The sequence below is a fragment of the Theropithecus gelada genome, chromosome 7a (genome assembly GCF_003255815.1).
Source record: "Theropithecus gelada isolate Dixy chromosome 7a, Tgel_1.0, whole genome shotgun sequence".
NCBI classification, from domain to species: domain Eukaryota; kingdom Metazoa; phylum Chordata; class Mammalia; order Primates; family Cercopithecidae; genus Theropithecus; species Theropithecus gelada.
Window position 1 is genome coordinate 47,016,188 of NC_037674.1, and position 16,902 is coordinate 47,033,089.

The following is a 16,902-nucleotide window of genomic DNA, read 5'->3' on the forward strand; positions in this document are numbered from 1 at the left end:
GAATTCCTGGATGATGTCATACCAGAACATTCTTTTCCTGAAGCCATCAAAACTCTCTTCCTGCTAAAACCTTCTTTTTCCAGTGTCTCCCAAGTCTGCTTCTCAGTGTTTTGAAGAGACAGACAGACAGACACACACACACACACACACACACACACACACACACAGAGACAGACAGAGTTTGTTGAGCACATGGCCTGTTGTTCAGGCGTCGGGATTCGCTGAGTGGACCCACGCGTTCAAATGCCAAGCTTTTCCACCTGATGAACCCGCATGCTCCTATCACTGTTGACCTGGTACCAATAGACTCTGAATGAAATGTGTGGATGTGCACACACGTATCTACATATACATGTACACATGTATACACACATGTAGACACATGTATATATGTAAACACACATACACATATGCCCTATAAATACACATACTCTGATATGCCCACACATCTACACCATATATACACATGCATACATAATATACACATATGCATGTACACACAAAACATGTACATGCATACATATGCACACACACATACCTATACATATACCTATTTCCTGAGATGGTAATAGCAGGGGTTGGGAAGTATTGCCTGCAGAGGTGCTACCACTTCCTCTGCCTCTGACTTTGTCTCGTTTCTAAGACCTTTATGTGGCAGTTTGTACCAGAGTTCCCTTCCCTGGCATCCTTCTCACAGCTCTCAGCAGCCTCAGTTCTTGACAGGAGAAACCCCAGCCACATCGTTTTGCTGGAGGATATGTATCTATTCTGTGTTTTAACACATATATCCTCTCAGATAGTTAGACATTTTCCCAAGCCGTAAAACACTGGCCATGACCTCCTGCTTCTGCTGCAGCTGTCAAGCCGCTTTCCTGACAGTTGGCCAGACTGGCTTTCTACTGGCAGAACCCCTTTCCAACTTACTTTTTATTAAATATAACATTTTAAGATGTAACACAACGTGTCACACAGCGTGAAGACTTTTGAACGGCATGGTGCCTTTTCATAACGGCATTTGTTCTCAGTCACTTTTTCCAGCTTTAGATTTAATCTGACATGAGAGAAATAGGAAACATTTCAGAAAAAGGTTGGATAATTTGGACAAGGTTGGCGTAGCCAAATCCCATGAAACTATGTGTCTAGGAACTTTCTACGAATGGGAAGCTACTGCTGTTCCCTGTTTGGGTTTTAAGTGTGCAGGATGCAAGCTGTAGCACTTCCCAGGACTCTAGACAAGTTTGCTCATTGTTTCTATGAGAACAATGGTCTTGCATGACCTGGGCTGCTGGTTTACCTCTGCAGCCTCACCAGGTATCAGCTTGTGCTTTCTACTTCAGCCATGAGGAATGTCTCCCAGCATCTTGTGTGCTTCGTGCTCCTGGCCTTTGGATGTATCTCTGCCTGGAATGCTCCTCCTTCCTCCACTCCCCTTCACATAGTAAACTTCTACTCCTGTTTCACAGCTATAATTTCACACTTATTTGTGTGACTAGTTAATTCATACCTGTCTCCCCCATGAAATTGTAGTTACAGGAGGTCGAGGACCTGGTCTCCTTTTAAAATTATTTCTTTGGTACTTACTATAGTATCTGGAATAAGATCCTTAATATGTATTTACTGAGTAGACAAATCCATGAATGAATAAATGTCGATTGTCCTATGAGGGCAGGAACTCTGTCTTAGTAATTTGCTTATTTCTAGATCCTGGCACAGTGCCTGGCATACAACAGGTGCTCAATAAACATCTGGTGAATGAACGAGCATTGCTTCATACATGGCACCATGCCAGGCACTGTCCTTGACCTTGAGAGGGTGAGCATCTGCTTAGAGGGAGAATATATACTCAGAGGAAAGAAGAGTTTAATCGGGCACTGAGGGTAGAATTCTAAGTCAAATCTGAATTTGAATCCTGCTGGCTCCACCACTTTCTAGCAGTGTGGGTTTTAGCAAGTTGCTTAACCTCTTTGAGCCAAAGGTTTCTCATCTGTAAAATGGGATAGTAATAGTATCTACTTCTCTAAGAGTGACATGAACTAATTACATATGCAGTGTCTCACACAGTACTTGGTACAATGCAAGCACTCTAGCCAGGTTGGGTGTCATTATAATCAGTTTAGGAAATCTCTGTGCAATATTTTAAGTGCGGTGAGGTCATTGACAAACAGTATGACTCTAGACAAGTATTTTCACTTTTCTGGGTGTCAGTTTTCTACTGTGTAGAATGAAAGGATTGGTTGGGGTCTTTCCAGCTGTGATGGTCCGTGTAGTGCAGAGATAGCAAGATTAATAGGAGTGGCTATGATAGAGGAAGATTCCAGGAGTCACATCTGCAAGGTCAGGTAGAATTTATTTAGGGAGAGAATAGAATGTGGGACACGCCAGCCTGCGGAACAGTGTGTACAAAACCATGGTGGTGGAGAAGGAGCACGGGGCATTTGGAGAAGAGGTGATGGTGGGAGGGTGGTTCTTTAGGAGTGGTGGGAAAGGAGGAGTATAAAGCTACAACAGGTTCTTGAAGGGAGGGTGACCTGAAGAAGGAAGGTTTGGGGATAATATAGCTTGAGCCAGACAAATGGGGAAGAGGGCAGGGAGCTTGGAGTCAGGGAGACCAGCTAGGAGAATGTGTAGCCTCTAACACACACTGATGAAGGCCTGGGCTGGGATTTGGCAGAAGAAGTGAAAGGGAGGAGGAGAACTCACAGTGAATGAATGATATAGCTTGGTGGTAGAGCCAATAACAGGGATTGAAAGAGTTTTCTAGAATGCTTGTTGCCATTGACAGATGCATCCTTGTCCTTGAGAAAATTGAGTTGTGCTCTAGAAATGTGCATTAGTGATTGGCAACCCAGCAGCAGATTGAAAGCTGGCAGCCAGTGGGTGCAGAAAGAGGGAACAGAAGGAGAGGTTGACAGCCATCTCCCATGTCCAGCACCAGGGCAGACCCATGCAGTTCTGCACAGGTTTCTTGTAGCTGATGGGAGTAGACCAGGGGATTGCATAGGAGGCAGGGGCATGGTGTTAGAAATCCAGAATAGAAACAGGGGCAACTTTCTGGGCCGTAGGAGGGAGGCTTCCTTTATTTAACTGGCTGCCCTAGGGGAAACAGAAAGTCCCCAGGCCCCCATGAGTTCCAAGTAGGGTGGGGGTAGGTAGGTAATCTGGCCTGCAGCAGGTGACTTTGTGGCCCCAGTGGTGCCGCAGCTGTAGCCCATTGGCAGCACAGCACAGCACAGCAGTGGGAAGCTCTGTTTGGAGTATCTTTGGGTTCCAGAGTGGAGTAGTGAGGTGGGGGGTGCAGGGTAACAATGACATTTCAATCACGTGGACCTGTTTACAGCTGAGCTCTACCACTTACCAACCATGTGGTTGTAACCAAGTCACTAAACTTGCCTGAGCCTCAGGGTACTTATCCTCCGTAGGCAAGGATTGGCTGAATTAATTTATATAAAGCGTCTAACATATAGTAGGTGCTCAATAAACCCTAGACATACAAACTTTACAAAAGCTAGGACGAAGTTAGGCAGCTACATCCAAATGCCTGCTAAATCCAAATGCAACTAAAAAGGGAAGAGAAGTTCCTGTCCCCTCTGTTTTCTGTACAGCATAGACAGACCATAGCTGAAAATTCAAAAGGAAATGTCCCCCTTGCAAGGCCTCCTGAGGGCTGCAGTCTTCACTGTCTAGCTTTCAAGTATAAAACTAACCTTTTATTTAAGTAGCAAAACATCAGTTTGTATTTTAGCTATGGCAGTGCATTCCCAGGGTGTCAGCTAGTAGCCTAGTTACAAGCAAGGTTTCCTTTCTCTATCCTCGTTCAGAAGCTTCAGTTAGAGCAGAGGTTCTCTAGGTGTGGCTCCCGGACCAGCAGCACTGGCATCACCTGGGAACTTGTTAGAAATGAACATGCTTAGGCTCCACACTAGACCTACTGCATCAGAAACTCCAGGGAGTGGGGTCCGTGTCCCTCAGCCTTGTTTTAACAAAAGACCCCCAGGTAATTCTGATGTACATTAAAGTTTGAAAGCCTCTGAATCACAGTGTTGTGGACAATTAGAACTGTGTTTAAGTATGAGCAGTGCTAAGAAGCATATTGATAGAAAATTGAGCCAATGATTTTTTTCAGGGCTTAAAAGGGATGTTTTTGTGTGTGATGACACCTCAGTAAGGCTGTAGAAAGAAAAATGAAATGAAAATTTAAAAAGACATTTTTGTTCATTGTTTCTAATCCAGATATCCAAGCCTATTAAAACAGCAGTAAAGTAAGATTCAGTAGGGCACTTCTAAAGTTTCTAAAGGACATTGCCTTTAGAAATGCCCCTTAAAGGACATTCAGTATTAACTTCTAAAGTTCAAATTCCAAGTGTGGGGGCCGGGCACGGTGGCTCAAGCCTGTAATCCCAGCACTTTGGGAGGCCGAGGTGGGCGGATCACGAGGTCAGAAGATCGAGACCATCCTGGCTAACACGGTGAAACCCCATCTCTACTAAAAAAACACAAAAAAGTAGCCGGGCGAGGTGGCGGGCGCCTATAGTCCCAGCTACTCGGGAGGCTGAGGCAGGAGAATGACGTGAACCTGGGAGACGGAGCTTGCAGTGAACCGAGATAGCGCCACTGCACTCCAGCCTGAGCAACAGAACGAGACTCCGTCTCAAAAAAAAAAAAAAAATCCAAGTGTGGGATGGAAGGTTTGGGGTATTAGGCAATTGATAAGCTGTGTGTTTTTGCATTTAACCTTTAATAATGGAAAGCACTCAAAACAGTTTTCTTTTTCAGAACAGGAAAAGCTAAGACACCCCTCTTCTCTTCTGACTTTTTCAGAACAGTTTTCTAATTCCAGAGAAGAGCCTGGGCTCTGAGAATCATTCTCTTCATCTTATTTTCCATAACTTTGTCCTGGAAAATGCAGTCTGGGAGAAAGCATTTTAAATAGTAATCATCTGAGTCTAGTCCAGAGTTTGGAATCCAAGGGCAGGAGGATACTTTGTCATAAACAGGAGCAATAATACGTAGATAATGCAGTCGGTGGAGGAGAAGCCTGGCGCTGCTGTGGCTCCAGCTGTTCCTGGATTAGTTACTAGACCAAATGCTGCAAACTGGTCCATTGCTTTGCTTTGAGCAGCACCTTATTTTATTTAACCCCTGCATACACACTTAAGACATTGTATCCACATGTTTCTAATTCATTTACACTTCACTCATCAGCATGTGTTGGGTAAGCACCCTGCCACCTCCAAGTTTTATGAGCTGCCTTTACTAGGCTGCAATTCTTGAACAGGGATATCGCATATTCCACAAAAAAAAAAAAAAAAAAAAAAAAAGAAAGAAAAGAAAAGAAAAGAACTTGAGCCTGGGAAGTGAGGGCTTCAGTGCTCAACTTGAAGTGACCTTGTAAAGTTTGAATGGATCTGCAGCTAAACACAGATGTTACCTATTCTCCAGGAACAGCTTCACATGTTTATGCACGGAATCTCCTCTTTTCGTACCTCAATTTTTCTCCCCACTTAAATGAGAGCGGGAGAATGTGCAATTGTGGGAAAAGCTTGAACCTTGTTTCCTTCCACTTTTTGGCCCCTCCCTTCCTTCCCAAAGTCTCCTTCTTGCTGACTGAGAGCAAATGCAAACCTGTGCAGTAGCAAGGCTCCCTAAAATCCAAAACCTCAACACTTTAGCAACATTTTGCTTCCCTAGAAGACAGCATTCCCTTTTGCCAGTGTCTTCCACTTATGCAAAATTCCTAAGAAGACAGCAAGGAGTTTTGTAGTTTTTTGTTGATTTTGCATAGAGATGGGAGGGACCTCCCATTAATAATAACTGCACAGAAGGATTTTGTTTCTAAGAACCTGAATTGTTAGAGTTATTTTCTAGATTTTTTAAAAATTGATTTTTCAAGTTATGTGTGTATATGTTTTATAGAGTCAAATAGTTCTAAAAGTTTGCCCCTTCCCTAATCTTTCCTATTCCCCAACCATTTTAGCTGTTCTTCTGATTTTTACCTTATCTCTAAATAATGCTTACACTGTTAATTTGTTTTTTGTTTTGTTTTGTTTTGTTTTTTTTGGAGACAGAGTCTTGCTCTGTCGCCCAGGCTGGAGTGCAGTGGCACGATCTCTGCTCACCGCAAGCTCCACCTCCCGGGTTCACGCCATTCTCCTGCCTCAGCCTCCCGAGCAGCTGGGAGTACAGGTGCCTGCCACCTTGCCCGGCTAGTTTTTTGTATTTTTAGTAGAGACAGAGTTTCACCATGTTTGCCAGGATGGTCTCCATCTCCTGACCTCGTGATCTGCCCACCTCGGCCTCCCAAAGTGCTGGGATTACAGGCATGAGCCACCGCGCCCGGCTAATTCTGGGTTTTTACATTTTAAATTTGTTCTGTTGAAAATGAAGATCTTCATTAAACAACAGGTGCTGGAGAGGATGTAGAGGAATAGGAAGGCCTTTACGCTGTTGGTGGGAGTGTAAACTAGTTCAACCATTGTGGAAGACAGTGTGACAATTCGTTCCTCAAGGATCTAGAACTAGAAGTACCATTTGACCCAGTGATCCCATTACTGGGTATGTACTCAAAGGATTGTAAATCATGCTATTATAAAGACACATGCACACATATGTTTATTGCAGCGCCATTCACAGTAGCAAAGACTTGGAACCAACCCAAATGTCCATCAATGAGAGACTGAATTAAGAAAATGTGGCACATATACACCATGGAATATTATGCAGCCATAAAAAAGGATGAGTTCATGTCCTTTGTAGGGACGTGGATGAAGCTGGAAACCATCATTCTGAGCAACTGTCACAAGGGCAGAAAACCAAACACCGCATGTTCTCACCATAGGTGGGAATTGAACAATGAGAACACATGGACACAGGGTGGGGAACATCACACACCAGGGCCTGTTGTGGGGTGGGGGGATGGGGGAGGGATAGCATTAGGAGGAATACCTAATGTAAATGACGAATTAATGGGTGCAGCAAACCAACACAGCATATGTATACATATGTAACAAACCTGCACGTTGTGCACATGTACCCTAGGACTTAAAGTAAAATAATTTTTTAAAAACATAAAAAATGAAGATCTTGTCCTCTTTCATTATCCTCTCCCTAGACCTCACCATGCATACACACTCCCCATCCTACACCCTCTCAATATAATTGTCGTAATTTGGCTTAGATTAATAACCATTGCTTACAGTATGATGACTATGTACATGCACTTCACACTGGAGCCATGTGATATACTACCTTAGGTCAGATTTCCAGAGCACTGATCCTAAAGCAGAGATTTGTGCCCAGTGTTCCTTGGGGCACAACACTTGTGATGGATGTGGGAGGCAGGATTGGACAGAGGGAAAGTTGGGCTGTGATGCAGTCACACCAAGGCCTCAACTTGTCCTACAGGAAGCTCTGAGCAGGGAGAGCCCTGAAGAGTTACCAGCAATTGAGACAGGGTGGGCCTTTGTACCAGAGGACCAGTCATTAGATGGAGCTGTCCCTGGGGAGGAGCTTAACCTTGGGGGAGGCAGCTCCCTCAGGCATAGCGCAAGCTCCAGAAATTCACACCTATGAGCCAGCTCCTAACTGCTGGGGTGTGTGACTGACTGGGATTGGCAGGTAGGGGTAGGTTATCTTAGCACCATAGTGAAGCATCTACTACATATACTGGGATTATATTTCGTTTCCTGAAATCTGACTTCCTTTTGTTGATAAATACCTTTTGATTTTTAGTTTGCCTTCTTTTCTATGTACTTCATACTAATTCAACCCAAGCTCTTCTAAATTGTGTACATCATCTTTCAGTAGCTTCAAGTCTCAACATCTTAAAATCTCAATATCTCAAAATGTATTGGGTATTCTACGCATTTCATCTTGAAGAATTCTCTCCTGGAACTCTCTGACCTGCTCTAGTCTTTTCCTAGTGTACAGCTGTCTTGTTGAGAACTCCTTTCTTCCTAGTCCTGAACATTCTCTTTGCTTCTTTTTTTGGCTTAGATATTCTGTCTCCTGGATCCCACACGTTCTACTTTCTTGTTTACTCCTTTATTGTGGTAGTCTACATCCTCCTGTAAGGGTGCATGACAGGTAAATTGAGTGAGAATTGCATTTCTGAAATGCTTTATTTTCTCCTAAGGATTAATAATTTGACTAGATATGGAATGCTAATTTTGAAATGACTGTGCCTCAAAAATTATAAGGCATACTCAATTATTGTTCAGCCATCAAAGTTATTGTTGAGAAATCCAGTACTATTTTGTTTCTATTCAGGATGCTTTATTATCTTTTCTTTGTCCCAGTGTCTTGAAATTTCAAGTGATGTGACCTTCATGAGGGTTTATTTTTATCTATTTATTGGGAGACACTTCTTCATGGGTCTCTTGTACTCTTACAAGTCTTTGGAGTGTACCAAGAATGCAAGGCCTTGACCACCCTAAAATCGGATTATTTCTCAGGCTTGTATTTGCAGTGAGCAACCTTGAGGGATGAGATAAGTCTCCTTTCAGGACAAATAGTAGGGTTGCTTATTGCTTTCAATAAAAGCAATAGATCTCTCAACTTCAGTGTTCTTCAGCTGCAATACAAAGCCACTGTATATGCAGTATCCATGGGCCCTGCCCTTATGCATTGCCCTTGTGGGGTTTGGGGGCAAGGGAAACTGACACATACTAATGCTCACGCTGCTTGCTCTTGTTTATCGCTCACTCAGAAACCTTCTATCTTCTGTTTGTATCCATGAAACAGTAACAGGATAACTTATTGATTGTAAGTAGGGAAAGATCAAATCCCAGTCCTGACACCATTTTCCTGGGCACTTGATAGACTCCTGCAATCTGGAAACAGAAATTGTCTTGAGTTATTTATTTGATGATTTCCTGTGAATCTGGGAAACCAATTGCTTCTTTTCCTTTTTGTAAAATTACTTTATTGAAATAAAATTCATATATCATAAAATTCACCAGATTAGTTGTTTTAGTATATTCACAATTATGTAACTATTATCACGACATAATTGCAAACATTTTCCTTATCCTAAGAAGAAAGCCAATACCTATTAGCAGTCACTCCACATTATCCCCTTTCTTCAGGCCCTGGCAACCCCTAATTTACTTTCTTTCTCCATGGATTTGCATATTCTGGGCATTTCATGTGAATGGAATTATATAATATGTGGCCTTATATGATTGGCTTCTTTTACTTAGCATAATGTTTTGAAGATTTATCAATGCTACAGCATGTATCCATACTTTAATCCTTCCTGTTGTCAAATAATATTCCATTGTATGGATATACCACATTTTGTTTGTCCATTCACCAGTTGAGAGACATTTCAGTTGTTTCCCCTTTTTAGCTGTTATGAATAATGCTGCTGCTATAGTTTGATTGTTAGTGTCACCCCAGAATTCATATGCTGACACCTAATACTCAATGTGATATCATTAAGAGGTGGGACCTTTTGGAATTAAGTCATGAGGGCTCCAACCTCATCAATGGGATTAGTACCCTCATAAAAGAGACTTGAGTAAGCTCCCTTGCATCTTCTGATATGCGAGGATAACAGCAACAAGGTGCCATCTGTGAAGCAGACAGAGCCTTCACCAGACACTGAATCTTTTGGCACTTTGATGTTGGACTTCCCAGCCTCTGGAACTGAGAGATACATTTCTGTTGTTTTCTTTCTCTTTCTCTTTCTTTCTTTTTTTTTTTTTTTTTTTTTTTTTTTGAGACGGAGTCTCGCTCTGTCGCCCAGGCTGGAGTGCAGTGGCCGGATCTCAGCTCACTGCAAGCTCCGCCTCCCGGGTTCACGCCATTCTCCTGCCTCAGCCTCCCGAGTAGCTGGGACTACAGGCACCCGCCACCTCGCCCGGCTAGTTTTTTGTATTTTTTTTAGTAGAGACGGGGTTTCACCGTGTTAGCCAGGATGGTCTCGATCTCCCGACCTCGTGATCCGCCCGTCTCGGCCTCCCAAAGTGCTGGGATTGCAGGCTTGAGCCACCGCGCCCGGCCTTTCTTTCTCTCTCTTTCTTTCTTTCTTTCTTTCTCTCTCTCTCTCTCTCTCTCTTTCTTTCTTTCTTTCTTTCTTTCTTTCTTTCTTTCTTTCTTTCTTTCTTTCTTTCTTTTCTTTCTTCCTTCCTTCCTTTCCTTTCTTTCCTTTCTTGTTTTTTTTTTTTTTTTTTTTGAGACAGAGTCTTGCTTTGTCACCCAGGCTGGAGTGCAGTGGCGCTATCTCGGCTCACTACAACCTCTGCTTCCCAAGTTCAAGCAGTTCTCCTGCCTCAGCCTCCTGAGTTGCTGGGATTACAGACGTGTGCAACCATGCCTGGCTAAGTTTTGTATTTTTATTAGAGGCAAGGTTTCATCATGTTGGCTAGGCTGGTCTCGAACTCCTGATCTCAAGCAATCTGCCCACCTCGGCCTCCCAAAGTGCTGGGATTACAGGTGGTGAGCCACCATGCCCAGCTTTTTCTGTTGTTTATAAATGACATAATCTAAGGTGTTTTGTTATAGCAGCCCAAACAAAGACAACTGTTATGAATAGTTATGTACACATTTTTGTGTTAACGTAGGTTTTCATTTCTTCTGAGTATAAACCTAAAAGCAGAGTTGCTGGGTCATGTGGTAACTCTATGTTTAACATTTTGAGGAACTGCCGTATATTTTCCAAAAGGGCAATTTGATTTTAGAGTCCCACCAGCATTGTGTAATGGTTCTAATTTCTCCACATCCTTGTCAACACTTGTCATTCTGTCTTCTTTATTTTAGCCATCGTAGTGAGTGTGAAGTAGTATCTCATTGTGGTTTTGTTTGTATGCCCCAAATGACTATTGATGTTGAGCATCTTTTCATGTGCTTATTAGCCATTTGTGTATCCTCATTGGAGAAATGTTTATTCAAACACTTTGTCCATTTTAAAAATGGGGTTGTCTTTATATTGCTGAGTTATAAGAGTTATTTACAGATTCTGGATACAAGTCTCTTATGTGATATACAATTTGCAAAAATTTTGTCCCATTCCATGCGTTGTTGTGTCATTTTCTCAATGAAGTATTATGATGAAGTTCAATTTATTTATTTATTGTCACTTATTCTTTTGATATCATATCATCTGAGAAACCATTGCCAAATCCAGGATCACGAGGATTTATACCCATTTTCTTCTAGGAATTTTATAGTTTTAGTTTTTACATTAAGGTTGATGATCCATTTTGAGTTATCTTTTGTATATGGTATGAGGTAGGGATCCAACTTAATTCTTTTGCATGGTAGATATGCAAAGTTATCCTGCTGTCATTTGCTGCAAACAGTGTTTTTTCCCTATTGAATTGTCTTGGCACCTGTGTCAAAAATCAATTGACCATAAATGTAAGGGTTTATATCTAGACTCTTAAGTTCTATTCATTATCTATGTGTTTAGCCTTATGAAAATACCACACTTACTGTTGATTTGTAGGAAGTTTTAAAATCAGGAAATATGAATCCTCCAGCTGTTTTTCTTTGGTCCCTTGCATTTTTGTGTGAATTTTAGGATTACCTTCAGAAAAATAAAAGGCCATTTGGTAGTTTGTGTTTAATCTGTAGATCAATATGGGAGAGTATTGCCATCTTAACAATGTTAAATCTTTAGATCCAAGAAAATGTGATATCTTTCCATTTGTTTAGATCTTCCTTAATTTATTTCAACAATATTTTGAGGTTTTCAATAAATAAATCTTCTTCAATTAAACTTATTCTTAAATATTTTTATTATTTTTAATGCTATTTTAAATTGAATTTCTTTTGCAAGTTCATTTTCAGAATACTCATTGATAGTAAATAGAAATACAATTAAGAGGTAGGGTCTCACTATTTTGCCCATGCTGGTCTCAAACTCCTGGCCTCAAGTGATTCTCTTGCCTTTGACTCCTGAAGTTACAGGTTACACGCATGAGCACTGTTCCTGGCCCTCAAAGTATTTTCTAATTTTCCTGTGTTTTTTTTTTCTTGATTCTTTATTTAGGAGTATGTTGTTTAATTTCCATGTATTAAAAAGTTACGCAATTTTTTTCTGCTATTTTTTATTTCATTCAGTTGTGGTCAGAGAACACACTTTTCATTATTTTGATATTTTAAAATTTATTAGAGTTTGTTTTATAACCCAACATTTATTCCCTCCTGGAGAATGTTTCATGTGCACTTGAGAAGAATGTGTATTCTGCTACTGTTGGGTGGAGTGTTCTATAGCTATCTGAGTCTAATTGCCTTATAGTGTTGTTCAAGTATTCTCTATCTTTATTGATCTTCTATAGATATCTCAGTCTAATTGGTTTATAGTGTTGTTCAAGTATTCTATTTCCTTATTGATCTGCTGTAGATATCTAAGACTAATTAGTTTATAGTGTTATTCAAGTATTTCAATATTGATCTTCTGTCTCATTGATCTATTTATTATTGAAAGTGGGATATCCAAGTTTGAAACTACTGTTGTATTATTGTCTCTTTCTTCTTTCAATTCTGTCAGGTTTGTTTGTTTGGGGTGTGTGTGTGTGTGTGTGTGTGTGTGTGTGCATGTTTGAGATGGAGTCTTGCTCTGTCACCCATGGCTGGAGTGCAGTGGCATGATCTCGGCTCACTGCAACCTCCGCCTCCCAAGTTCAAGCAATTCTCTTGCCTCGGCTTCCCAAGTAGCTGTGATTACAGGCACATGCCACCACGCCTGGCTAATTTTTGTATTTTTTGATAAAGATGGGGTTTTTCCATGTTGGCCAGGCTGGTTTCAAACTCCCGATCTCAGGTGATCAGCCCACCTTGGCCTTCTAAAGTGTTGGGATTACATGCATGAGCCACCGTACCCAGCCTGTCAGTTTTTACTTTATGTATTTAGGGGCTTGATTGTTATGTCTTCCTGATGGATTGACTCTTTTATTATTATAAAATGTTCTTATCTCTAGTAACAATCTTTGACTTAAAGTCTACTTTGTCCAAAATATTAGTAGAGCTGCTCTAGCTGCCTTTTGCCTTTTGCTTTTATGGAAGAGTTGATTTTCAGAGGCACTGACAGCCATTCTGGAAAGCAGAACCTCTAACTACTTCTTACAACTCTTAGACATAGTTGTTCCAGTTTTAGGTCTGCTTTCTCCCCCATTTCCAAAGTTACCTTTTGGAGACTCTGTAATACTGCGTAGCTTTGCTGCTTTTATTGCTGCTTAGGATCAGCTTTCTTGGGTTGGCTTAGTCATTACGATGAGTCCTTCTGCTTTCAGGTTTCCTAAATTTTGTAACCGTTAACTCCTTCTCTATTTTCTTTTTCTTTTGAGTTTATTACTTTTTAAAAAAATCTTCACTACTATATCAATGGCTTTTCCAAGGAAACAGAATTCAATAAGTGATTTAAATTTGTATTCAAGGGTAAACTCTTTAGCTTTTAGTTGCTTTACTCTTAGTAACCTAAATTTTCTTGTATAGTCACCAGCATTTTTTTTTTCATGATTAGAGGGCTTTTAAATATCAGGGCTCCAGATACCTGGTAATATCCCAAATTTAATTAGAGTGCCTATATTTGGGGTTATATTATCTTTTAATTTCAGGCGTGGGATCTGAATATCTTTGATTCAAAATAAGAGTCAGCTGCTTCCAAGTTGGCTCACTGCTTGGTTTTCCTCAGAGCAATGATTCCCAAACTTGACCATGTCCTAGACCTCATCCCCAGAGTTTCTGATCCAGGATGTCTGGGGTGAGGCCCAAGAATTTGGATTTTTAGCAAGTACACAGGTGATGCTGGTGCTGCTGGTCCCAGGACCACAGTAAGAACCACTGCTTTAGTGTGTGGACGGTGAAATGTTCATTTAGAGGCAGGGAGGACATTCAGGAAGCAGATGAGAACAAAGAAGGAGAGAAACAGAGAGAAGTTGGTGCCCACTTCCTCTTATCCCATTGCTTCCAGCTTGTGGCACCCCTTCTGTTTTCCCCCTTTCCCTGCACCAACAAAACCTGACAAAATCTGCTTAGAGAAGAGTCTCCTGGCATCAGAATTGTACTTTACTTAAAGGCCAAAAAAAAAAAAAAAAAAAGAATAAGGTGAATATCCATGCAAAACCTTAATTTGAAACCCTTCAAAGGTTGTTGTTGTTGTTTTTGAAATGGGATCTTGCTCTTGCTCTGTCATGCAGGCTGGAGTGCAGTGGTAGAATCACAATTCATTGCAGCCTCAAACTCCTGGGCTCAAAGGATCCTTTCGCCTCAGCCTCCTGAGTGGCTGGGACTACAGGCGTGCACCCTCACGCCCAGCTAATTTTTTTTTTTTTTTTTTTTTTTTGTAGAGACAGGGTCTCATTATGTTGTCCAGGCTGGTCTCGAACTCCTGGGCTCAAGCAGTCCTCCTGCTTCAGCCTCCAATAGCGTTGGCATTACAGACATGAGCCACTGTGCCCAGCCCAAATGTATTTTCATGAGGAATTTTAAAGGAGTTGGGGGCTGGGGGCAGAGGCTTATGCCTGTAATCCTAGCACTTTGGGAGACCAAGGCAGAAGGATCACTTGAGACCAGGAGTTCAAGACCACCCTGGGCAACATGGCAAAACCCCATCTCTACAAAAAATACAACAATTAGCTGGGTGTGGTGGCGCACACCTGTAGTCCCAGCTACTCAAGAGGCTGAAATGGGAGGAGGGCTTGAGCCTGGGAGGTCAAGATTGCAGTGAGCCAAGAATGCACCACTGCACTCCAGCCTGAGTGACAGAACGAGACCCTATCTCACACAGACACAAAGGTGGGGGCAGTGGGTAGGAAGTCTATGCAGGGTCTAGAGAAGTCATTACATAATTTTATGAGAAGAACTAGGGTGAGTATTTTCTAAGGCAACAGGATGCTAGGCAGTTTTGTTAAGAAGTCCCTTGTCCTCAGGTTTCAGTTATCTCCTAGTTGCAAGTGTGAGAAGGCGGATGCAGTGTCCCCAGTGTCTACTGGTGGGAGGAGCCCAGAGTTAAGGCTATTCCTCTGGGCTCTTTTCTTGTGGCCATTTGGAGATTCTACTGTAATTGTCTTGTGTTTAGCTTTTTTTGTTGTTTTTTTTTCCCTCAGAATGTTCTGCAGTATGTTTGCAAATATTGAGGAATAAAATTGTGGCCCCAAAAGATAGTATCTCAAAGGATAGAGATAGTTGGGAGGAAGCCAAGAGAAGTGAGGACCCCAAACCCTTTCTCAGATGAGGCTGCCTTTCACAGGCACTTTTATTACTTACAGTGCAACGCACCTGGATAGTTCTAGTGCTTGAGAAAGTCAGGAGCTGGGGAGAGAGGGAATAGGGTCTTGATAGATGAAATGAGAAAGCAAGTTGTGGGAGATGAGTTTTGCCTCCAACTTGTCACTTCCTTTCTTAAGCCTGTGTTTTAATCTATCAAATGATTTGGTTTGAAATAAATCCCAAAGGTGCTTCCATTTTGGTATTCTTTTATTTCCCCCCCCCCCCGCCAAATAACCTCTTACATCTTTTGGGCAGCCAAGGGAAGAAACCAGGTCTCTTGACTTCTAAGATAGAGCTCAGAGTACCTAGATGATGCAATCATCCGGAACCATGTGGTCCTAGAGGCTCCATGTTATTTCCTGTTAGAGGTTTTCACTGACTTTGGAATAGAAGGAAGTTTATTGCTATGACAGTCAGGCAGCCACACTGGGGAAATATGCTGTATCGTGTTGTGTAGGAAAAAGTCAGTATTATCCAATCTGGTAATCTGATTTTAGACAGCCTGGAACAGGCTATGGCTGAGCAAAGCATTAGTCTTGTCTCCAAAACAGTTTTTTTTTGTTTTTTTTTAAATCCGTGTGTACTTGGCTTGTCTGTCTCTTTCAGATATAGAAATATATCTTGCCTGAAATTTATTTTCATTCTTATTTTGGAAGCAACTAAATTGTTCTGAGATGTTCCTTGTAGCAGTAATTAATTTAGCATTTACTGAGCACTGTCTGTGTGCCAGGCTTGGTATGAAGTGATAGAAATGTAGAGAAAGACTCTGAGGTAGGGAAATATATCTAGCAGGAGGAGGGGAGAGAAAGACAAGGGGGAGAAAAGGCTGATATTCATTTATCCATCCCTTGTTTTATTCCTCAGAGGTTTGTTTAGCATTTGCTATGTGCCAAGCTCTGTGCTGGGTTCCTGGGATACAAAAGTGAAGAAGACAGAGACATCCTGTATTACCGCAAAACCACACTGCAACATAGCATGGTTAGCCCTGAAATAGAGGAGGACACATCAACCTGAGAGGGGGTAAAAGTACAGGTGGGATCCAGATTCGTGGAGGACTTCCTGAGGAGGTGACCTGGAAATGCAAACAAAGTACAAATGCAGGCCAACCAAGTGAGGGAAGGAACAGTTAAGCAACGGCTACAGACAGGGAGTGCTTAGTTGTGTGTAGAATGTGTATTTAGGAATGTGAATTTAAGGAAGAACAGGAGGAAATGAGGCCATAAAGGTAGGCGAGGTTCCGCTCTTGAAAGAGGTTTTATCCATCGCTTAGAACTTTGAACTTCAACCTAGAGTGATGGAGAAGCCACTTAAATATGTCATAATGGAGGAATTATTACAGGAAGCTGCAGCCATTTAAAAAGGCATACAGATGATATAACCATGCAGATATTAAGTTTAAAAAGCAGAATATGGCTGGGTGTGGTGGCTCATGTCTGTAATCCCAGCACTTTTGGAAACTGAGGTGGGTGAATCACTTGAGGTCAGGAGTTCAAGACCAGCCTGGCCAACATGGTGAAACCCTGTCTCTACTAAAAAATACAAAAAAAAAAAAAAAATCAGCTGGCTGTGTTGGCAGGCACCTGTAATCCTAGCTACTCGGAAGGCTGAGGCAGGAGAATCACTTGAACCCGGGAGGCAGAGGTTGCTGTGAGCCAAGATCGCGCCACTGTGCTCCAGCCTGGGTTACAG

General features: G+C 41.8%; 1 protein-coding gene across 1 annotated transcript in view; it reads left to right on the plus strand.

The window, feature by feature from the left end:
• THSD4 (thrombospondin type 1 domain containing 4) overlaps positions 1-16,902 on the plus strand; it is a 642,120-nt gene that overhangs the window by 275,768 nt on the left and 349,450 nt on the right. The gene's annotated exons all lie outside the window — the stretch shown is intronic.